This window comes from Diadema setosum, chromosome 21 (assembly GCF_964275005.1).
Source record: "Diadema setosum chromosome 21, eeDiaSeto1, whole genome shotgun sequence".
NCBI lineage: Eukaryota > Metazoa > Echinodermata > Echinoidea > Diadematoida > Diadematidae > Diadema > Diadema setosum.
Window position 1 is genome coordinate 30,337,967 of NC_092705.1, and position 26,354 is coordinate 30,364,320.

Below are 26,354 nucleotides of genomic sequence, written 5' to 3' on the forward strand. Positions count from 1 at the left end.
TAAAGTTGTCCTCTTGTCTCTTTCTGTTTCTTCTTTCAAAATAATTTCCTCTTTTCCTCTTTTTCCTTTACTGTGTTTTGTTTTTCTCTCTCTATCTTTCTCTTTACAAGAGAGGTTGCTTGTGTTTGTTTGTCCGTCTGTTTGTTTGTTTGTTTATATGTATAGGTCTGTATGTGTTGTACACCTGTTATATCATGTCTAGCTAATTGCTTTTTGATGTTATTTAGTCTTTTTGTCCACGAGGAGACTGCAAAATACAAGCTTAGCTTTTTAGCATGTCTCCTCCATTTCCTGCAACTTTAGTTTCAGTTCAATTTTCATTGTTTACTTTGCTTTTGTGATGCGTAGTATTGTCAACTTCACGTATTTTTCTTTGTTACTACATTGCATTGATGTTGTGTTATTTTGTGTATGAAAATGTTGTTGGAAATGAAATAAATGAAATGAAATGAAATGAAATGAAATGAAAGAAATGTACCTTTTTGACCATGTTTACATTGGCTTTATCATATCCGAAGTTCATTTATTTAGTTTTCTTTTTATGTACAAAAAAAAAAATACTGTTTTAGGGGACTGAAATATTTCTCGTTTATTTTTCACTATAGGCCTAGTGAAATATAAAGGAGAAAATAATATTTGATCATGGGACGTCCACCGGGTAGAATGATTGCTCCAGTGCGATCTACCTGTCACACAAATGTTGTTGTTGTTGGTTTTTTTTTCATCTGGCTACATTCATCATGATTCGCCTACGAAATTGATGGACTATTGATGACTTTTTGGAACGATTCTTGTCGAAAAAGAAATAAAAAGTAGGAATTGAAATAAATTGAGTTGAATTGGACTGAGGGCAGTGCACAAATGTCCGAAATTGAATTTTTATGCCGGTCTATATAAAGATAGGTCTAAGATGTATCTTTTTGACAATAAGTATCTTTCGCATTACAAATCACAATCAGTTTGTTATCAACCCGCTTGGTAGTCTTGTTTGAAAATTCAAATAGGACATAACCCCTCCCACCCTCACCCCCACCCTCCCCCCCGCAAAAAAAAAAAAAAAAAAAAAAAAAAAAGGACAAACTGCTGGGCCCCGTCTTATAAAGCCTTCAAATCAATCACAAGTCCCCAAATCAATCGCAACTTGCATTGCAGCACACACAAAACTTGTGATTGATTTCTATCACAAGTCTTTATAAGACAGGCCCCAGAACTCCCAAGTTCATCTCGCTGCTCATTACCTGTGCTGTATATAAAATAATGTGCTGTTGTGGTCATTGTCAAACGTCAGTGTATCCGAGGCACGGCACTTTAATAGCAGAAATCCACGTGGGCACGGATAACGATGTGGCGAAGTAAGTAGGTTATTTACCGCCATCTACGTTCACATTGCTGAAACTTACTTCTCAGATCAGGGCAACTTCCGGAAACTGAACTTCCTTCTTGTCAGAGTTGGAAAGTTTTTAGTTGGATTTTCACCTGAAGGTAAGTGTGAGTTGATATTTTAAGTAGCTGCCATGTTGTTTTACGTGTGATGATGTCGAAGAATGCTGCAGAATGAAGTGTGTGACGGATTTTTTTTCGTAAAGCGAAAGCATGTCGTGCAAATGGTCCGAGTGTCTTGATACTTCTGTATCTCGTGTGTGTGGTATGCGTGATATGAAGCTGACTTTCTCGCAACACGGAAGTAACCAGGCCCCGTAAATTTGGCCACAGAGAAGTTACTAGACTCGATGTTCGATGTGGTGCTGCAGCTGCAATACTACACACTGACATCGACAACTCGCCCAACAAAGCGGCGATTAAAAACGAACGGCCACCCACCCACCGTTCTGGCTTTACGTTCCGTGCCCTTTGACTCGCTGTCTGAAGCTACGTCGTACACGCCTCCTGCTGGCTGTATCATAAGAGTTTATGTTTTTGTTAGAAAAAAAAAAATGCTCTCTTATCTTACGCCGTACCCGGGTTATCTTCCTCTGCTACAGTGCTACATGTCAACAATGTCATAGAGCTCTGTAACACTAACAGAAATGTAGCGGTATTAATACGATTAATAAGACTGGAACAAACAAAAATTGGTACTGTAACAATACAGAACAATTCATTACAATTCATTACAAAGAACCAGCAACTCTAGTCTCTACAGCCTGACTGGACGCTGTGCATGACACAAGTTGTGTACAGCGGCAGGGCTGTGTATAGTTACACTATTATTATAGTAACAGCAACTCGTGTGTTGCAATGTACTGTAAAAGTGGACATTTTCACGGTGTTGAAATTTTCGCGCATTTGGCACAATTAGAGGCTAGTGCGAAAATAAAAGCATGCAAATATTTTTGCATGCCATAGAGTCTATGATGTTCCAGTATAGTTTTGATATCATGAATGTTTGCACACCATCTTAATTGTGTGACATATTCACATTGTCCATCCGCACTCATGAATATAGAACACGAAGTTCCAAGAATTTTGGTGTTGTCATTCCAAAACAGAGTGAAAACAGAATGTGGTAAACGTGCCCTTTCAGTTGATGGTGCTTTACTGTGGAATAGCCTGCCACCCCCAGTGCAATATACCCAGTGTATAAGAACGCTTTTAGTTCACAGTATTTGAAATGGTGTTCTGGGTAATAAGTTTTATCATTTTTTTTCCTGGATGCTGATTTATTTTGTAGTGAAGGGCATTAAAAGAAGCAGATTGTATGTTGTTGAATATTGTATAATGATTAATGTTGTTTATAATGTATTACAACTTGAATTTTGAAGTATAGAATAGAATAATGTACGTGTATAAGTGAATTAGGAGTTTAGTATCAATAATTACGGATTTTGGATAGAAAAAATTGTAATGGTTGTGTGTTTTTTTTTTTTCAGGCACGTATATTTTGATACATGTATATGATATATTCATACTATGGGGGGTTCCATTTTTTATAAACTCAGTAAGTTGGATTTTATTTTTTTTTTCATCCTGGTTGCATGTGATACGGTTATTTTTAGTCTCATTCCTCATTTTCTCATTTTCATTTGTTGTGACATCTTGCATATAGGTGTGTACAGGGCCCCCTGGAAAACAGTTACTTGATTACTCACGGGGCCACCCTGTGTAAATAAACCGAAATAATAATAGTTGGCGTCCTGATTCCACAGAATTAAAACCATGTGAAATTCATCTTACCCAGCCAAGTGCAAAAAATAACTCGCACAAAAACATCCACTTTTGTTACAGTAATTAAGTAATTTAAGCTACATTGTACTTGGAGCTCACACCATACCTTGTAGTATAGATACATACCTATCTTTATGCAGAGTCTCTGTAGCTGTCTCACCTCCACCCTTTTGAGTGACAGTGTGCAAAATCTGATGGTAGTTCAGTGGAAGCACAATGTATGGTGGTATTTCAGATATGTACAGTTGTACTGAACGCAGACTTCATCAGCGAAACCGGAACAGACAACTTGATGGTGATATCAAGCATTGCAGTATAACTACAACATGGCCAAAGTCACAAAATCTATGAGTATGACTATGACTTGAGTCTTGTGATTGACAACAAATTCTGCTGAATGTTCATACAACAAAATTGTCAGCATGAATATTCATTCAGTAATACCCAGTCTACAATGTATTACCCAGTATTACCACTTAGCCATTGTCCTGTAAACTTGCATCATGTATATGATACATAGTATCTCATACAATTGTATTTTAACAATGAAGACAGAATAAACTGACCAGAAAGAATACAATTTACATATTTAGTGGAAAAATGAGCAAAGAAAATGGGATTCCATCAGGAATCTCGGGTTCGAAACTACTGCGTACCGGAACTACGATAAATTTAGTATGAAGGTTTTTATTGTACAAGAGTTTTGAGTTTTGTTTTGTTTTGTTTTGTTTTGTTTTGTTTTGTTTTGTTTTGTTTTTGTTTGTTTGTTTGTTTGTTTGTTGTTGTTTTTTTTTGGGGGGGGTGGATATTTTGTTCTTCATCTTTTTCCCCCACTGAAAATCTCTCTTTACTGTCAACACAATGTGTAGCTCTACGGGTTTGTAGGTTCTGGTGCAGTTCTGTTTGTGAGTAGATAGAGGATGATATTATTCAATAATAATTATGATAGACATAACAGACTCAGATGCCACTCACAGGAACAAGAATGAATTTTAATTTGATTTGATTGATTTGCCTTTTTTTTCTTTTTGCTTGATGGTGCTGCTCAGGAAGCGCTGAATGTATTTGAGCAAACAATCATGTGACCGATGAAGTTAGCGTGTTCCTAAGAATACTCTGCAGTTGTCTAGAGCAATGGGAGTTACAGCAAAATCAGTTGTCACGTATTCTCCAAGAAATGAAGGGAAGAGAAACCCGTGCTGGGCCACTGACCAGGCAGCAGCTGCAGAATCTACTCAGCCACTGCAGATGCATCGATTGCTGGATGAGGTGATACCGATACTCACGATAGGCAGTATTCGATATAGGTGTATGCAGATGGAGGCGAATGAAGGAAACGTACGCACACCGATGGTCTACGCGCGGCTAGTATTTTCAGATCTGGCTACTATCGCAGTGCGCACCAGTGCATGCTGATTTGAAATCAGTATTTCACAGTTTTGGGCATCTTTTGTGATGGGATAGAATTTTCTCTATAGTTCTTAGGACATGCTCTCACACCTCTCAAATTTATATTTTAGGGGAGAGATTCCCTTTAAGTCTCTGGATACTCAATTCCAATTGGCTGATACCTGACTTACATGTATGTTTGATTTTCTGACTTAATGCTTGATTGCAACTTTTTATGCAACAGGACCCAAGTTCACTTTCTTGCATGTTTTTAGACGGTACTTTGCTATATTTACTTCATTTTCTGATTCATGATTATTGCTCAATATTCGAAGAGTCAGCCTTGAAAAAAAAAAAACCTTGAAAAAAAAAACCTTTGGAAAAAAAAAAATGCTGTCAAAGTACATAAAAAGACATGAAAGGTGAACAAGACCTACAAAATTATCACCAGGAAAGGCTCTGTAAAATACATGCACTGTCATAAATATTAGTTTTGATTTGTTGTGTAGCTTGGGTGATGCTGACATTATACAGTGTACTAAACCAGGGGCTGATCCAGGAATTACATGAGGGAAAAAAAAAAAAAAAGGCGCCTTTACAAAATTAAAGGGGGGGGGGGGGCGCAAGAGCCCCCGGCCCTTTTTTTCTTTCTTTTGTTTTAAAAAAAGATAAAGAGGGGGGCGTGTGCCCCGTGCGCCCCCTCTGGATCCGCCACTGTATAAAGTAGAGTGTGGTCAGCTGCATCATTGCTGCGTTTCATTAGTGAAGTCTTCCGGATGCTCAATGATTCATTTTGAAATTTGTGTGAATTGTCACCACGGAGGATCAATATTGAGTCATTACACTCAGGTTTGTAGTGATTTTGTCACAGGCCTTAAAGGGGAATTCCATTTCAGTTGAAAGTTTGTCTGAAAAGGAGTAAAATTTTCCATCAAAAAACAATGAAGATTGGATCAAAATTGGATGAAAAATAAGGAGGTTATGCCATTTTGAAGTTTTGCAAGGAATTCAGGAAACAATTATGCAACTAACCTACATGTACGTGCACACACACTGTTCATCAAATGTGATTTAACTCAAACACTTGTAAAAATCACTGCTCCCAATGGTAAACTGTACCTTTAATAGCAAGCCCTGGAGTGCAGTGCTATCACAGACACGTGACCAACACTTGAGGTCATCTTCGGATGGGAAGGTCAAGAGTGAGTGTCCAGCCTTGAGAAAGTGATTGGTCATAAAGCTGTTCTCCCCCACCCCTCCCACCTTCCATAGTTTCCTCCTTTTGTTGTTTTAAGGTCTAGACCCTGAGTGCACCCACACAGTATTTTCTATCCATTTTTCTTCCATCCATTTGTTTTGCTATGACTACAACCATGGAGAGGTTGACTGATTCGTACCATGGTATTCAATACAGTGTTCATATTTGTGTGTCGTGTGTCGTGTGTGTGCATTTGTGTTCTTATGGTACTCATGTAGATGATAGAAATTGACACACAAATGCACAAGGCTTGTACAATCGTACGTATGTTGTATACACGTGGTATAAATAACAGGTGGCCCACTGTGTAAATCAGATCAAGATTTGATTTCAACTAAATATGTATGTACACGTATAACTACAATATCAGATATAAAGCTCATTTTAAACATTAACATATGTTTGTGTTAGAATTCTATTTAAGTCATTGTCTCTCTTTACAATTTTGTGTGAAAATATCAATTTCTGTTTACGCCATATATTCAATGAGTCTAGATTTTTGCTAATCGGGACTTCCCGACGATTTCACGAGTGGTTAATTTCGCGATCGTGGAGTACCGTACTGAACATACAATACGTAGAACATGTAGTATACACTGGTGTAGGCCCTAAACATGTGTACGTGTGCATCACATACATATTGGGATCAGAGTCAATTGTGCATGTCTTTAATTTCCTGAATAGCACCTGACTCGCAAAATTTGTGAAGATTAAAACCTCGTGAAATATTTGGCGTATACAGTACACTGTTACACTGCTACACTGTAGTTTGCTTTTCAATCGAAATTTGTTTTGATAAATAATTTGCCAAGACTTCGCAGTTTCTGATCCAGAGAGAGTCTCCTGAGAGCTGACACAATCAGTTGTACCCTGCTGTGTAGCAAGAATTTTTCATAAAACTTCGGAAGGGAACCAAGAGGATATCATTAGCCCTGCCACACAATGGAGAATTGAGGCAGAAGTGTACTTTCCTGCAAGGCGAGACACAACATAGTATAACGCTGTACACATACATTGCGTCCTGCTGAGAAGTGAATTCATACAGAATGTGGAGGTTTATTACTACTGAAGGTCAGGAAGTCAAGTGCATTTACACTTGTATACATTGTGAGCTCACTACAGTATACCTTCTCTCTTCATTGTGCCATATGAAGAGAAAAACCATGACACTGTACTTCAAAGTAGAAGTAAAGGGACCTCTGTGTGTATTGGAGCATTTTTTTTTTAAATTGTATGTCTTGAAGAAGTATTGAATATTTGGATATGCAGAAAAGCAATTTAGAAAAATCCTTCACAACATTTTTTAGACTGATAATAGTTCTAACTGAGTATATATTGCTATTGGTTGATTTACGTTATACAATGTACATATTTATTTAACAGTATATTGTATATTTCATGAATAACTGTCTACTCTGTAGGCTGACACGTACAACTGTACTACAATTTGTACAGGATATCAAACCAGGGAGGTGAGAGGAAAAGGAGTGGGCACTGGATTAGTGTCTTTTGAACCATCCTCGGAGCCGCACTCCCCAAGAGACCACTCCACTAACTAGATTACTGCCGCTTGGCCGCACAGTGCACATGCGCAATCCTTGTCAACAGGCTGGTGGGTCTCACCCCTCCCTGGCCAGAACCTAGATTACTCCACGTGGTACTGGTGGGTGGTGTATACTGGTGCATTACCCATTGCTGTGCCTGCAAACAACACTGGTGCATTGTGATGTGCAGTGAACTGGTTGCATGGTCACATTTTGAATTTTGCAGCTAGTATTTAAAGTACATGTATTATAACTTATATGCATTTACATGTCCATGTACTATAAGATTTCTTGGGAACAATGTACTTTGCATGTTATATGGTGAAATAACTTTTACATGAAATGGAAACAAATTATGATTAGCAGCACCAATAATAATATACTGATTGTAAGAATATGAAGGAAACATGAACAGCTGAGTAGTGGAACACAGGCCCTATAATGATGTCTGATGATGATAATAATTTTAATACCAAGCTAGCACAGAAAATACCAACCACAACAGCAACAACCATCATAAAGATACCCATTCAGCTTTCAAATAAGAATAAAACAAAAACAGAGAGACAGACAAAAAAAGCGCCATGGTGAATATCTTATCAGGCATACAGTGATACAGGACATGTGAGATAGTTCAGCTCTCACTGAACTCTCACATGTTTTCACCATACACCAGGCAAGGAGGCAAGTTATTTCACCAAGATTAGGTCCTATAGTAGTCTCCATCATGACCACTCTGTTGTAGATTCGAGCCCTCCTGCCTCAATATATCCCCAGCATACAACAAACAAACATTCAAATAGTGTTTTCACCCCCTGGAGAACTAAAATTGCTCACAAAAATATGTTAGTGGGACCAGAAAAAACATGTCTTGGCGGATGTACGCAAGTTTCCCAAAAAATATGACAAGAGAACCAACACGAGCGAACAATGAAGTGATACATCAGACTAAAGAAAAACCCCAACATCTGCTGATCTACAGGTGAATTTCGTCAGCGCTAGTCAGGATTTACACTTGACATTGAGTCGTAATTTGATTAAGACAAGAACAAAACAATGGCTATTGTTAAACAGTTACATTGTCAAAACTCAACTTCTTCTTGGCCGATTTTCAAAATTTTTGTATCTATCGAGAGCTGAATTCTTAGACTAGCAGGTCCCAAGAGTATATGCTGTGTGAGCCTGCATAAAGAATGTAAAACCCTCATACAAGTCCTTGTGAACACACACAAGTCAACTGGCCTGTCCATACTCCTAACGATAGAGGGCCAAATCACCGCGGCCCCGAGGATCGAACATCAAAGAGCAGTGATAACGATCAGACTGACCTCGTTACGTAAGAGGTCGTTTACTTGTTCGTTGGGGCACTGATCCCTTGTAATCCTGTGTTGAGTGATAGGGAAAACCCTGAGGGCAGAGTGCCCACTCCTTTTTGTCTCACCTCCCTGATCAAACAAAGAGCCCCATGCCATTAGTTCTAAGTCTCAGTTATTACTGTCCGTAAAAGCCATCAGATAGTGTACATCATGTACATAATGATGTGTGTTCAAATGACCTAGATCTTGGGTACACCCACTCACATGTGCCATGTTTTACATGTATGGAGGAATTCAATATCAATCAGTTTTAAAGTTCATTTAGTGCCCTTTTGCAACCCTGAAAATTTGATTCCGTACATGAGCTGAAAATTTCTCTTATAAATAGGTACAATGTAAGTAATTGAAATTCAGACTGGGTCTCTCCTCAGAATGATAAAATCAAAAACTTCCTTTTGGTGGATGGGGAAACAATACTATAGATTTCCAGTGAATTTGTTAGGACCCCCAAAGTAATCCAATTCTTATTCTAGTCATATTTAATACAGAAGTGGAGCATATTCTGGAGTGACATGGGGTTTGTTTTTCTTTCTTTTTTTTTAAGCTCTGTGGTGTATTTAACTGTAAGATTTCATAATATGATGTTGAGAGACATTATATTGTTTAACCATGAAAAATTTTGTGATAATTGAAAAAGGGATTAACAACCTTTAAAAGCCAAGTTGCTATCCAGTAAATCACAGATGTTGTCAACATTATGAAACTGTGAAGGCAGCAGTTTCGTACAGGGCACCAAGTGTAGAGCAGTTTGGAAGGTAATTTACAATGTCCATTATACAATTAGGTGGGCAGATTTTAGTTTAGAGCTTTTGCTTTCGTTGCACAACGCTTCTTTGTAGCACCTACAGCGTGTACACATGCACTTGTACAATGTAGGCTCTTTCATTTTGATATTCTAAAGCGTGCCCATTCGGATGCACACGTAATATGTGCTGTATGGCATACTGGTACATGTTTGTAGTTCAATCAGTTTAACCTGTTATACATCAATGGTCATGGCTCTGAAAGAAAATGAGCCTGTCTATAGTCGAAGAGATTTTGGCAGAAAAGTTTGAATTTTGGAAATCTTTCACATTTGTTTGGGTCTTGAAGTAAGACAAGGCAGAAAGTGAAAAAAAGAAGAAAAAATAATGAATTCATATAGGTCGGTACGCAAAACATTTGAAAAAGTCAAACAATTGAAAAAAGTTCTTGGGCCTACCACAGTCTCAAATTCAAAATGGGCATGCTTCAGATATGTGACCCGCTACAACAAAATGATCCTAAAGTCGGGCGAGGTCGATTACTTGAAAATTGCATGATATCATCCCCTAATCTTTCTGCTTTAAATTGATATATAACACATTTTATAAAAATAATCGGCTGCGGAGATATCGATGTTTAAAAGAGAGCATGTCGAGACGTCTGGAAAATCGCTGTTTCGAGAAAAGCGCCCTAAAAGTCTTCCTTTCGACGCAATCGCGATCAAGGGACACGCAAGTCAGTTTTCACCTCTGGACAATACAAGGTAAACCCTAGCAACCCCCGAAGAGTTCATGCAAGCACATCAGCATCGGCAGTCTCCTCACCAACCAATCAGTGACCAGGATGTGAGAAGCGGCTGAGCATAGCGCACCCCGCCCGCACGCACCAGTCGACTGGGCAGTGTGCGAGTTTCACGCTTCGGTTAGCAGCAAGCAGCAAACTGACCAATGAGATCACTCTGGTCGTTGTTAGGGGCAGAACCTATCTGTGGCGCTCAATCCAAATTTTCGAACAAGTTTCTGTTTCGTTGAAATGCCAAAAATCATGGCTCGGAAAAACGCTATTTCTTTATCTTTCCTTTGATCATTTTGCTTCAAAATTTCGACAGATGATAGAAGACATGTTAGACTCCAATAATACATCAAAATCAGAAAATTGTAAGTTTTGACCAATTTCAATGCTCTGACTTCAAACTCGATTTTCACGGCTTCGACCGTGCGCGACTTTAGGACCTTTTTGTTGTAGCGGGTCACATATCCTTATCTGCACGCAGTGATGGTTGAACACCTTTGCATTCATGGATGATGAATGAATGGATTATAAACAGGTGAATGAATAAATGAATGAATGACTAACATGAATGAATGAATGACAGATCAAGAATAAATGAAGAAGGAATGAGAAATAAATGAATGATGAAAGAATGAAAAACTAATGCATGATATGAAAAATGAATGAATAAACTAGAGAAGCACTCTGAGAGCGCAGACCTCTGCCAAGCATGCAGCTCATTTCCACCACTGATCTTGTTCTTCCATACAGACATCAGTGATACTTATAGCATATTGTGTGCTGAGAGTCACTCGATTTCCCAAACCTAGAAGCCTTTGTTACGTCATAAACCCTCAGCTGCACGGCGCGCCTCGCCCTAGCATAAACTAGAGCACGCACTTTAGTGAGCGCATGCAAACCTCAATACGCGCAGCCTGAACTCCCAAGTTCATTGACCCTACATTGTACCTGCCAAAATGTCAAAAATCCTTCATAAATTTCCCAAAAATTGTCAGATCACTACCAAAATTTAATCATCTCTTACTTGAATCATTCTAAACCTTTCCTACAAGTTTCATCCAAATCCGTTAACTACTTTTTGAGTTATTTTGCACTCGGACAAACTACATGTAACAAACGAACGTACAAACCAACAGTAACGAAAACATAACCTTCTCCCTTGGCGGAGGTAATGAATGGAATGAATGTGAATTAGATGATGGTTGCAGCACATTGTCAATACATGTGTATTGCTTCTAAGACCAAAAAAAGTCTGAGAATTATGAAAACAACAGACTACTTTAAACCCAGAATAAAACATGACAATTACCAAGGACTCAAACATTTTTATTGTCAACATCAGAAATGGGCATCCTGTTTACTTTTTGTCATGTGACTTTGGCAATTGCCTGCACAATTTCATTTTTTTACAATTCATTTGTTTTTTATATGACAAAAAGATTTTGTGTACTTTCTGATACTTTTTGTATCAGAAATTATTTCATAGAAATTGTTGAAAACACAATAGATATTACATGTGGTCATTTTTATGGCATACATGATACAGATATAATTATGTGTTTACAATATTGCAATAATGGCATACATGATACAGATATAATTCTGTGTTTACAATATTGCAATCACAAATTACGCTGAGCGTGTACAGTATGTATTTTAACTATTGGTGTTTAATAAAATCATCACATTTATTACCACATTTTGATTTTTAGCTATTTCACAAACTTTTAACCATTTGTCAATGTCATTTCAGTGATATTCCCCCCACTGTGACACAACTTCCTGAGGGATTTTACATTGCATAGATGTGTGCTTGATATCGAGTAAAACATATTGTTCTTACAATTTGAATGACCTTCATCTGTTTATTTGCATGCTCCATTGTGAATTTCCCTTCTTAGATAAAAGTTTAGAATTTAGCAGTAAAGCAAAACACAACCAGTTGGTATAGATCTGAGTCAAATTATGCAAATAGTCCAAATATTTTGACAGAGTAAATACCACTAAACTATCTGTAGTTGAACCAATACACTCACTAAACACACAAGTAATGTTTCGGTTGAGAAACTATGATGTCACTAGCGTGCAAACATCAAACTTTTAGCTTTACTAAGAAACGAATGGCTAACAAAACTGATTTCTTAATACAGACATACAGAACTTTGTGTTATGATGTTCAATACAGAGATCGTATACAGTGCAATGGGTTCTTTTGCACAATCTTTTGTAGGCATGTGCGGCTATAAAGGTTTGGTGTATGGGTATACTGTATTCTGTATTTGAGCCTAAAGGGGAATTTCCTCAAATACCTGTAGGTAGATTCACTGAATGCAGAAATATGAATGATATAAATATGAATGAATATAGAATGAATCTGTAGAGCTTGGAAAAAAATGGACAATCCCTTGTTAAAGGTTAGGAATTTCTATTAGTTCTACTATGTGCAGCTGTCACTGGATATGAAGACTACAACAATTTGTAATACCACAGCAGGGCAAGATTAAAAAGAAAATATAAAGAGAATTCAACATACAAATTGTATTTTACTAGTAATTATTGTAGTACAATAAAGAGCACCTGACTTTACCTCTTTCAGAAGGCAATGGAAATATCATTACCCTTAACGTACATTGTTTTCTATCAGTAGAAAATGCAAAGGAATGTGCAATTTTCATTCAAAAAAAATATCTTTTATGGGAATTCTCTTTTTTATTGTTTAATTGTTGCCCTACAGTGTGCTATGAGGTCACAAATTATTGCTGTCTTTTTCTCTAATGCTGAAGGCACATGGATTTCACCAAAACTTTTGCACTTTTGTACACATTGACAGTTTTCTGAAACTCCACTACTGTACTGCTATTTCTGCTTTCACTGAATTCATGCATATATTGTACATACATGTACAATTTTTTAGATAAATGGCCCTTTAATTGACATTTTTCTTTTCTTTGTAAACTGGAAAAAAGAAAAAAACCTCTGTATACTGAAACTGATGCAGACTACCCTGTGTCATACCCTGGTTTACCCCATAGTAGACCTTTCCTCGCAACAAATACACGAAACTCAATGAACAGCATTGCCTACTGTGTAGAATAGATCATGTCATGCAGGGGTGATGAACTTCACTGTTCATCTTTTGACTATAGAGGGAGCTACAGGGCCTATCTTCAGGAAAGAACTCAGTTTTGCATGAGCTGTAATTCAGTGGAAGTGATGCTGTATGTTACATGTTGGTAGGAAGTTGATTACCCAAGCTCTGTTTGTTACTTTGTCACTTTTTCACATGTCATTAGCAGTTTGTGAATTGTAAATAGCCCATTAATTGTCAAGTATTGTAATTTGTATGTTTTTGTAAACTGAATGAATTTCAGCCTCGGGGCTGCTACTTTCAGTCAATGAATCATGTCACGTCAATTCAATTCAGTTAAAAAAAAAGTATACCTCCTTTATCAATGTAGAAAGCAGAGCCTATCTTAGCATTTGAAATAATTCTATCAGTAGTTGCAGAGGTATACACGTGTAGATTTTAATTGGGGAAGAATGGTTTGCGCTAACACCATACATACAACACAGTAATGTACCCGTACATTGTACGTGTACACATGTACATTGTACACATGTACAAGTGTATGTAGTCATGGGAGAGAGTGTGAATCGGGTAGGAAGAGTTTGGAATTCCCTCTTCTCTTCCTTGCACTTGACCTTGTCTCCTATTCTCTCATCTCCAGTAGTGCAACTTTAGAGGTCATGTTTACCTTTGCGAACAGTGATTTAAAAATTTTTCAAGATATGACATTTAATGCATTCATGTGTAGGTCTGTTGTACCACAAAACATCCTTTTATATAACTTTTCACAATGAAGCCTAAAATATAAGGGGATATCAGTATTTTTCTCAGTAAACCGTAGCTGTAGGCGGTTTAGTCTGGAAACTTGTTCACATTTTATTTAACAATTATGCCTTTAATTTCCAGCATACCGCTGCCCTTCAGCTGTCACTATTTGCCTTCATTTTAATACACTCTCACTCCCTAAGTGACCATGCATCACAAAACCAACAAAAAGTCACACTATAACCCAATTTTACATGAGGACTCAACATCTCTAAATGAAATCAGTCGACCTACTCAATTTTTAGGTTTTGATATATTTTCTGAGAGAGCAGTTCTTCTACATAATTTCTAAGCTTGCGATCATAAAACGAATGGGAAATTGTAACTTTTCCTGTTTTTCTGGAACACCTTTTTTAATAGTGTAATTTATTAAACCTTAAAGGAACTGTACAGTACTGGTTGAGATGGGGATTCATGTTTTGAACATTCCTAAGTGAGATATTAATGAAAAGCCTCTTATGAAATATGAAAGAGCATGTACATGTAATTTTAAGAAGGATTCAATGTTTATTTGAAGAAAATTGGTTTTCAAATGGCTGAGATATCCAAAAAAGTGCTAATAATAAAAGGCGACATGCCACAACTTTATTAGGATCTCTTTGTATCACGTTGTTTTTGGATATCTCAGCCATTTCAAAACCGATTTTCATCGAATAAACTTTTGATACCCCTTAGAACTGCATGCTCTTTGACATCTCATAGAATGGTTTCTGAATACAATTGTATCTCGCAAAACATTAAAAGCTAAATCCTCACCTCAACCAAAACTGTACACACCCTTTAAAAGTAATTTCCCATTTCTTAAGAACCCTTCACACACTCTTCACTTTCAACTCTAATAACTTTTGTAAGGATGATGCCACTACATATAAATTTGGTCGTTGTCATGAATAGAATGTGTTCAATGAGTTAGGAAACTTTCAGCTATTAGCTGATAGTCCCTCATTGTGGTTGATACAGAGTTGCACATCATTTTTTTTTCCATTCATTGCACAGAGCGCAGCTTGGTGAGATTTGAATAGGCCCTGAACTTCAAAACCTCTGGCCTTTCTGAGTAAATGTCTTTTCCATTGTGTGTACAGATTTAAGTAGTTTGGGAAAGTCCACTTGTGTTGAGTTATACATCATTTTAAAGCTTAGAGTGTGTTCTTTCAGAATCAGCCCTTTTAAAACTATTTTTTGAAAATCCATGTCTGGCGGCTTTTTGTTGGTTTTGTGCTGCAGGATCACAATGGGTGCACTATTTCCTTTAGCTCTTTTTCTTTCTAAGGTCTCCTTTCACCAAACAACACTCCTTGCAATCTGAACTGTTAAACCGTAAATCCCTCTTCCTCATTTTATCACCATGCAAACCTTCAAGCAACACACATAAATACACTAGGGTTGTCCACAAGGGGTTTTAAGAGCATGTCACTGCAACATGCTCAAATTCTTGTGCGAACATCCTCAAAAGCGTGCAACATGCCGTGCAACATCCTCGAAAATTGGCGACATGCGCAAAATAAAACTGTAATCAGACATGTGAAAAAGATATGTGCAAAACTTGAGAAACATCAAACTACTCAGAAAATCTGTGCGCGATGCATAAGACAGAACATTGAACGTACAATGTAAGCAGCACTTACAGTAAAACAGAAAATAAGTCACGAAATATTTCGCACTACATGCGCATAATGTGCAGTCTGCTCACACACAATTTCTGCAATATTCTCACATATTCAAAGCTTGCAGCATGCTCAGATTTTAAGTTGTGGACAACTCTGGGTAAATGACCATATCTCGCTTATCTGACCATATCACTTATCCAGATGGGCGTCGGTCCCAACATGGCCAGTCAGATAACTGAGGATAGACTGTTCGCTATCTGGCCAGAGAATGATTAAACTTGACACTCGGGACCGTCTGTGCAAAAATCCATTTTATCCCCTTTGAGCTCTGTAGCACAAGGTCTACACAATTTACTCTTGTGTATCTGACTTAAGTTTGTACAATGCCAATGGGCATCCAATAATGTGGTAACTGTCAAAGGAATAATGCATATTAATACAAATATACCTGGTCAAAGAGGTTCTGTAACAAATATGTGTCTGAGGTGACTTTAATAGCACTATTTTCTGAGGGGCACAGCCCCGAAGAAAATACATATGATAGTGCTGTTGAAGTCACCAAAGGCACATTGTGTAACCGGTGCCTAGGACAATGGCCTGGTTGTCTTATATCCCTCACAATTTTTTTCAAGACTAACAGCAAGTTATATGGGATTTAATCACTGTTTAGTTGACCAATCACTAAATTAAACAAGTAAATTTCTTCTACACAAAAAATCACACACGCCAAGTGTATGCATGCTCTTGCTGTGCACAATAACCCTTCATTTGTACATGAAAACCTAAGTCTTCTCTCGAATTGAAGACACTGCAATATTCATTCATTTGTACAGCAAATCTCTCTTGAATCAAAGATGCTGTGATACCCATTTATTTGTATGTGAATCTCTCATGAAGTGAAGATGCTGCGATACTCATTCATTTGTTTATGAAATCGCTCATGAAGTAAAAATGCCACAATATCACCAGCATGATATATTTTTTTTAACTGTTTCCCTAGGGAAATAGACTCCGACGGGGACAAGGACTTGCATGGTGGAAGTATATTTTGTCCCTTTCACTGCCCTTAACCAATCAGAGGGCAAGAAATAATTTATGAGGGAATATGATCCCTAATATTTGTCTCTTCCATATTACAAAAATATACCGAAAATGGACATAACGTTTCCTGTTGTGTGCAGAGGTTGTTAACTGTACTATTTGTGTGTAGCATTTTTGACTCACCTTCCCCCCCCCCCCCCCCCCCCCGAGGGAAAAAAAAAAGAATAAAGCAAATTGTTGGTTTTCACTATTGCTGCCAATGTTTGTAGTGTATGACGCACATTGAGTGATATGCTTCTGGTAGAACAGTCAACATTGGGTACAATACGGCTCTGAAAATAGGTGGTAGTTTGGGGGATATCAGTCGCACGCTCCACTGCATTTGTATAGATCTAGGGGTTTCCCCAACTGTACTGCCCCAAGAGGGAGACATGTGGTTAATCAGGCATGCACTCTATACATTACAGTGCATGCAGCGGTGTGCATACATGTTTGATCATCGGCTTGAGGTGAAGTTTCGTTGTCGGCGGATCGTCTATAAAGTTTGTCAAGGAAGCAGAGGTGGTTTTATTAAAATACGCCTTTGCCGTCACCGCCAGCAGAGACCGTGCTGGAACAATAAGTTCATTTTTGAAGAGGAATTAAATGGCATTAGGGCTCCTCCTGTTTACAAATACATCTAAGGTAAGTCTAGCTCTTATCAACCTGTGCTACATGCAGGTTAACTGTTGCAGACACCGTCGTTGCTGCGTAAGACCTGTTTTCTTGTACCATGACCTTTATGAGGCCCAGGAATTTTCCCTATTTGCCATAGAAGAGCCGGGGTTGGTATCGTGTAGCCACTTCGTGGCTTCCTGCCATCAGAATTGCGTTGATTTTGTGTGCTTGTCTACAGGCTTCTTGAGTTAAAGTCCATAAACACTTCACTGTCAGCAATCTGAGGTCCTTGTCTTCTAAGAATTGCAGTCTACTGAACCATGATACCGCTATGACACTTGCTTGCATTTTAATGCAGTAGTGACTGTAGGGCCTCTATCTCACGAAGTTCCATTCTATAAACTACCTGTAGCTTCCATTTTTTCTAAACTAGTGACTGATTCAAATCAAAGCCATGCTTTCCTGGTTGGGCTTTGTACTGTAACTCCATGTGCAATAAATTGCAGTATGCATGCTACATGTCCACAGAATATACTCTGTATCCACAGATTGTTTGACCAGTTGCTTAAATGTAGAGCTTTGTAGAGTGCAGTTCTACACTATGTTCAAGCTGGCTTTAAAAGATTAAGATTATTAAAACAAGCTCAAAAGGAGGGGTTTCATCAAAATTTGACCTGCAGATTTCTAAATTTTGGAATTTCATGTTTTTACGGCATGTTAGTATTGGGCACAATCGGTATACAACTTAGTTGACATGTCATTGCTTCATAGTGTAAATCTGCATAGATCTGTAGACACAAATATTCAATATTTTTTGCATTAAAAAAAAAAAGAACTTTAATGATGGAAGAAAGAGGATAGATAGTAGGGCCTGCTTTATATTATATGCCATATGCAGGGCTCCACACTAACTTTTATTTTTGATGGCCCAAAGGCAAACATCCGACCTTTTTTAGTGGCCCAATCAGGCCACCAAATTCTTCATTTCTGAAATTTTGGTGGCCCGACGTGCGTTTTTGGTGGCCCCGGGCCACCGTTACTGTCGAGCCCTGGCATATATTTCACAGTGTTTTAACGTTCTTGGATTTTAAGAGTGGATTGATATTCACAGACTTGGAAACTTGCAAAAATAATATCTTCTTCAAGGTGGGAAATGGCTAAGTTCTCTTATCTTGAAAAGGAATACAGTTTGGTTCTTTCTATTTCTGTCAATTATATGGTTCTTGATCACAAATTCAAGCTCTCTCAAAATTATCTTCATACAGTGTAAGTCGTAATTTGTGAAATGTTATACTCAAATATCTACATGGCATATTCATTGTACAGTAGTTTGCTGAATAGTTGCACAATAATGTGATTGTTTTTGTAGGTGACATTAGTATGCATCATCTTTAAAGGTCCAGTTTACCTTTGGGAGCAGTGATTTCAAAAATGTTCAAGATATCACATTTGGTGCATATGTGTAGGTCTGTTGTATCATAAAACATCCTACCATATGAAATATTTGCAATAAAACCTAAAATATAAGGAGATATCAGGGTTTTTCTCAGTAAACCGTAACTGTATACGGTTTAGTCTGGAAACATTTTTATTATAACTATTGTTCACATTTTGTGTATTTAACAACACTTAACATCCATTATATGGATTCAAATTTTGACAGTGGTTGTTTCTATCCCTAACTCACATTTTAGAACTATTTTAAAGCACTAATGCTTTCATCTGCAAATGGTAAATTATGCCTTTAATATACTTTAAAGGGACTGTGCAGTACTGGTTGAGGTGGGGATCATGTTTTGAACATTCTTAAGTGAGATAATGAGAAACCACTTGTGAAATATGAAAGAGCATGTAATTTTAAGAAGGATTCAACATTTATTTGATGAAAATCGGTTTTCAAATGGCTGAGATATCCAAAAAAGTGATAATGATAAAAGGCGACAGGCCATGCCTTTTATTTAAATAGGATCTCTTTGTTTCACCTTGTTTTTGGATATCTCAGCCATTTCAAAACCGATTTTCATCAAATAATCTTTTGATACCCCTTAGAATTGCATGCTCTTTGACATCTCACAGAGTGGTTTCTGAATATCTCGCAAAACATTAAAAGCTAAATCCTCACTTCAACCAGAACTGTACACACCCTTTAATGTTTGACCCATACTCATGCTTGATGAGGCAGAGTATACAGCTGTAGCTTGACCTTCATTTGCTTCCACAGATGACTAGGTTCGTTCATATAAAGGCTAATCATCAATGATAGCTAATCAGTGGTGATAAGAACTTACCCTTTTAAACTGCGACGAGCATCCACACAACATTTATCTTTGAGATTTAACTTTCAGCGAGAGTCCCACTCGATGATTAAACCAGAGAAACCGGAATTATACATTCAGGGTTAGTGCAATATGCATGTGTAGTAGTGTATTACATGCACACATACTGTATTTACAGTCTAGAGGTTGACCTGGAAGCTAAGGGAAATGGGGTTCACAGAGAGGTCATGCTAACTTTTGAGTTTTATAGTTGATTATCTTGTCCGCATGATGTAAAACTACAAGCCTGCTGTAGAACTCAGAGACTATTGTGTGGGAGTTACAATGGTTGGGAGAAATTCTGTAATCTCCTTTACTTTGCACAAATTTTTACTCTTAAACATGGAAGTTATTTATCATTGGGAGCAGTGATTTAAACAATGTTAGAGCTATCGCTTAGGTCAGTTGTATCACACAACATTCTACCTTATAAAGATTTTGCAATAAAGTCTAAAAGGAGATATTAATATTTTTCTTAATAAACTGTAACTCTAGACAGATTATTCTAGAAAGAGTTTTATTTTGATTATTCACTACTTGATATTGATTATACTAATTAACATATTTACATTGGTTGTTTCTATCCCTAGCTCACATTTTAGAATTATTATGAAGTGCTAAAGCTGGATTTTCGTTTCATTTGCAAATGGTAAATAATGCTTTTAAAGTATTTGACAATAATGTAAATTTAAAGATCTGGTAAATTAAAGGAAAAAAGTGAATTGAAGACATTGTGTTTTGCCACAGTTGAGCCAACAAAGTTATTCTTCTTCTTCTTCTTCTTCTTCTTCTTCTTCTTCTTCTTCTTCTTCTCCTTCTCCTCCTCCTCCTCCTCCTCCTTTCTTCTTCTTCTTCATCTTTTTTTTTGTTTTGTTACTGTAGGTGGGGGGGGGGGGGAGGGATTTTTCTGTGTAGACTTGTTCAAGATACCCAGTACATTACTTTTGTAACTGCTCATCTGCTGTGGGCTGACATTTATAGTCAATTAAAATGACTGTAAGACAGTGAAGATGAATTACCACATTCTATATTTGTAGATAATACAGATGTCTAGATGCTTATGAACAGGCATTCTATGCTTGTATGATATAAAGATGATTTATTCACATAGACTAGGCTTTCACTTTCCCCTGTCATTTCTTAAAGGTCCTGTTAACCTTTGGGAATAGTGATTTTAAAATTTTTCAAGATATGACATTTAATGCATATTTGTACAATGTAGATCTGTTGTACCACAAAACATCCTATCTTATAAAATGTTCGTGATAAAGCCTAAAATATAAGGAGATATTTGTATTTTTCTTAATAAACCATAACTGTAGATGGTTTAGTCTGTAATTTTTTTTTATTATAACTATTGATCACATTTTGTATATTTAACAATGCCAATACTTAACATTACCGATTCATATTTTTACAGTGGTTGTTCCTATCCCTGACTCACATTTTAGAACTATTTTAAAGAACTAATGCTGGGTATTTGTTTTATATGCAAATGGTAAATTATGCCATTAACATCATATGATCACCCAAACTTTAATTATCATGGGCCCTGTTGCATCAAAATAATGCAATCAATGTTTAGGGCAGATAATCAGATATAAGTCAGGTATTTCCAATCAGAATTGAGTATTCAGAAACTTAGGTTTGATTTTTTGACTTACGTTTGAATGCATTTTTTGTTTTTGTTTTTTTGCAGCAAGACCCTGGGTTATATTGCATAAAAATATACAATCAAACATAAGTCATGAACTCAAACATAGGGCCATAGTCAGGAATCAACCAATCAGAATTGAGCATTCAGAGGCTTGTTTGAAATTGTGGGACAGCACTTTCGTACCAATATTCTGTCATGATAAAAGTACAGTTCTGTTTTTGTGTCCAGATCTGTGTCAACATTTGTATTGCATGTGTGTGCGAGTATGAATTAGTTTTGGGAAAATTACGTGGGGCTGACGTTTGGGCTATAGTTGGGAGTGGGCTGGTCCGCTAGAACTAAAAATGCTTGTGAATTGGGGCGCTATCACGTCCGAAAATCTAATGTGTTGATTGCCGCTAGGAAGCAGTAGTGCACTGACCTGCCGCGATAGCGAGTAGTGACGTCTTTCCCTTGCATGCATGTATTTCCTGCGTAACGGGGGGTAAAAAAAGAATGCAACTCTGGCTTCAGCTACTCAGGCAATTATGTACGTGAACAGTTGGGGCAGTCCGTCAGGATTTGGGGGGGGGGGTGAGTTAAGTGTGATGACATCAAATTGGGCTTCACTGCTTCTTACAATATTTTTAACTGTGACATTCTATAGATAGAATATGTACAATATATAATGATGCATTCAAATTTCCATTAGAATTCTGACACCCCTGCAAAAGAAAGAAAGAAAAATATCAAAAATTAGCTATACCTGTATGTGTTGAGAAATTTGTCAACTTTCATTTCAAAGAACCAATTGCTATGCTGAAAAGCAAATGGATGACAGAATGGTGACTTTAGATGTCTACACTTCATCATGTTCACATTAGCACCATTGATGTGGAATATTTTATACTATACATTCAAATGAATTGAATATTCGCTTCTTTTGTTTGTTTGTTGTTGTTTTCATATGAATTCATCAGTTCCTCTCTGCTATTGCTAATATCTGCGATAATCTTTCTGTATTGAAGGAGGCAGATTACCTTCAAGAGAGTATTAGAATGTCACTAACTTTGTTCAATATTATGACTTTTCCTACTGTGAGGGAACAAGTGAATAGTCCTTTTTAGGACATTATTACTATAGTGAAAACTGATTTAAAGGGATGGTACAGTATTGGTGGAGGCAAGGATTAGGCTTTTAACTTTTTGTGAGATACCAAGAAACCACTTATGAAATAGAAAGCATACCATTCTAACACAAATTCAAAGTTTATTTGATGAAAGTCGGTTTTGGAATGGCTAAGACATCAAAAAACAAAGGAGTCCGGGCATTAATCTCTACTCAGGGCTGCACACTAACCCATTTTTTTCTACTGGTCTCACCTGTCTGTCGGACCAGAAGGTACCCAGTTTTTCCATTTTTTACTGGTCTATTCCTGAAAAAGTTACTGGTCCGACAGTGATTTTTACTGGTCAGGGACCGTTGGACCAGTGCCAGTGTGCAGCGTTGCTCCACTGCCCCTTGCCTATGGAACTCCCTCCCATCTTTTCAGTGTGAAAATGACGTCCTGCATGGAGCACTTCAAAGCATTGGTCAAAACTCACAATGTTTGCCAGACATTCAAATTACTAACTCTCTTCAAGAGGAGTCTGCACCTTTGTTTTTATTTTCTTTTTGATAAGGTACTATAAAAACAGAGGTATATGTCACCAAACAAATGCTTTGAATCATCATTGTCATCATCACAGGTTTTAAACATCTTTTTTTTTTTCTGTGGGGATTTGCTTGTGGTTGCAATAGACAGGTGGTTGCTAAAGGCGTTTTGACTGTGTCTTTAAAAAATAGAAATAAAATATTATAGCATTGTAAATTGCAATAATTGCAGGTATTGTAGCAATCAGTGGGGTAATTAAATACAGTGAGTTTTATTTTCTGGCCATGTATGATACTGTTCAGACAATGAAGTGAAAGTGCTGGGTCAGCTTTGATGTTGCTAGGGAACACAGAGGGCGCTGTTCACTCTATCTGTGTATGTGAATATCTTCCTCTTGAACATGGCATTCATACATTATGCATGTGTGTGTGTGTATTAGGTTTTCATTGTGTAAAACTCATGAGGGTATGCTGTCATGTAGATCATATGTTTGTTTTAGGATTATTAACCTATTATTGTACCTGTACAATTGTATGCAGTATGTGTCACTGAAAGTTCAGGCTATCAGCTCACCTGGAAATTTGTTAGTGATAGTACAGGGCAGATATCTGAAGGTGATTTTTTTTTTCTTTCATTCAAACAGGCTCTGTAGCATTGAAACAAGGAAGTTTATAGAGTACACAGAGAGTTGTATAGATTTATAATGGGTACATTGTACAGTATACAGCTCACAGACATGCTCATCTTTGCCAAACTGTGTATGATAGGACTCAATAGGAGGTGCTTCTTCCTCTTTTAGTGTGCAATTTTGCACAGCGTTTTGGACAATCAAGATTTTTGTGTCTGTCTCTCCCTCTTTCTCTGTCTGCCCCTCCCTCCCCCTCCCCCACCTCCCCTCCCCGCCTCTCTCTCTCTCTCTCTCTCTGTGACCCCCCCCCCCTCCTTCTTCTCTTTCTTTGTTCTTGTCTTTGCCTATCAATTGATCAAGTTGTTGGTTTTTTTTTTTTTTAACCTGTTGAGGATGAGTCCCGTGTATACTCGGGCAGGTGTCTATGGGAAATGTGTGTTGTAGCAAAATCAGCCCATCCTCAATGGGTTAATCTCTTTCTCTTCCTTCTCTCTCTCTCTTCTGCTTTAACCCCCTGCATGCCATAGAATATTATTTGCCCATAGGTTTGTGTGTGAGAGTTGTGCACATTGGACTCATTGACATAGAAATGATTAAAGGCATAATTTACCATTTGCAGATGAAACAAAAACCCAGCATTAGTGCTTCAAAATAGTTCTAAAATGTGAGTTAGGGATGGAAATGACCAATGTTAAAATTTGAATCAGTATAATCAATGATAAGTATTGTTAAATATACAAAATGTGAACAATAGTTATAATGAAAATGTTTACAGACTAAACCGTCTATAGTTGTGGTTTAATGAGGAAAATAGTGATATCTTCTTATATTTTAGGCTTTATTGCAAAAAATGTATATGATAGGATGTTTTGTGATACCACAGACCTACAAATGTGCATCAAAAGTGATATCTTGAATATTTTTAAATCACTGCTCCCAAAGGTAACTAGGACCTTTAATTTCTTCTTCCTTCTTTCCCTCCTTTTCTTCCTTTTATTCTCCCATTCTCCTTTCAATATGTACACATCTATAGCCTCTCTCTCACCCCCCTCTCTCTCTCTCTCTGTCCATCCATTCCCCCTCCCCACCCCCCACCCCCCATCCTTTCTCTTGTGCTCCGATGCGTGTGCAACCTGCCTGATGACATCATGCCGCTTCCCCGGTTTGTCTTCCATGCGCCCTTGGAGACGGAGAATGACTCATCCAAGAGAACTCATCTCCCCTTGCTTCCCCCACCACCACCCCCCCCCCCCCCCCTTTCCACCTCACCCCCATAGTCTTGTTTTCAGGCTGATTGAGATATTAATGTCTTCCTGTCAGTCGTTTATTCAGTGTCCACGATACAGGGAAAGTTTATGTACATTGTTCACTGCTGGTGTCGTCATCAGTACCGGGGTGAGCCATTGTTGTATGAATACAGGTTTTACTCCACCTGCTGCATAATGCAGTATAGACAGAGTAGGGCTACACTTGATCTTAATTGCATCCATACCCCTGAAATTTGTCCAGCAGTTGTAAGGTGATGGGGCCAGGGTGCAAAGTTTATGCTCTTGCCACAGATTAGAAGAGCTTGATTAGGTTGAATTTGACCCGTACACAGTATTGATGCCAAGAAAAACCTTGGAACAACAACATGAAGATGTATCCATTGCAATCAGTGTGAGATTACATCAGGAAAATTTGACCGACCAACAGATACTCCTGTCACACAGCGTGTCAAATATTCTTGTCCAATTTTCGAAACAAAACTCTGAAAGTGGAAACCTTTGATTTTTCATTTACATGTAGCATTTATTTCATGTTTGTGTTTTGTAATTGTCTTTGGGTGCAGTAGGGAAATTTGTGCAAATCCCTGAACTGTGTAATTTATATCAAAAGGATATTTTGAGACAAAATGTTAAAATTTCTTTTCTGCTTGGGTGATTACTGTATTACTGACATTTTGTAAAGATGGAGTTTAGAATAGACATCACAACCACATGTTCTTTGAACATTTTTTTTTTCTTATGCCATGGAAACTGCAGGGAGGAAAAATCTTAGAATGTGAAACTCCATTTAGGAATATCTTTAGAAGTAAGTGTGGAATTAGGCAGTAATAATTTTATTATTTCACTCAGGAATCGTATGCTTGTAAGTAAGGTGTGATATTTCATGAGAAAATTTTCTTGCATCTTTCTGAAACTGCTCAAGGGTTTACATATGAGATGTGCCCTTTAACCCTATCCATACATCCTTCTTGCACCACATTCCTTGATGCAGTGTCGTTGCACGTTTTGCGTCGAGGGGGCTGCAAACCGGCCTGCCCGCCTGCTTCTGTCGGGCAACTGCAACTCACTATGGGGCAAGTAGTCTGAAGGGGCGCTTGCCCACTCAGGGCACTGTTAACGCCAGAATTTTTGTGTGTATGAAACTTCACAATTTTGCAAGGAGCCAAGATTCACGAAAGTATTTAAAAATGCATTTAAAACTATTTGTTTACACAATGCATTGAATGCCAGTGGCAGTATGCGAAAGTTTCATGCCACGAAAAAAAGGTCGTCAGCTCCAATTTGCAAAGTTTAATGCCGCGAATGTATCTATTTTTACAGTGATGGACCCATTCTGGCAAACAGGAGAAATATCTTCTGTAATTACATGCATGTAGAACAGTCCAGGG

The 26,354-nt window shown here is 37.6% G+C and overlaps 1 protein-coding gene across 1 annotated transcript in view; it reads left to right on the plus strand.

Moving 5' to 3' along the window:
• Nucleotides 1–1,423: 1,423 nt before the first annotated feature.
• Nucleotides 1,424–26,354, plus strand: part of LOC140244693 (serine/threonine-protein kinase PAK 1-like) — a 76,315-nt gene continuing 51,384 nt past the window's right edge. Inside the window, exon 1 of the mRNA XM_072324309.1 lies at nucleotides 1,424–1,482. The gene's annotated coding sequence lies outside the window, so the exon portion shown is untranslated. The remainder of the gene's footprint in view (nucleotides 1,483–26,354) is intronic.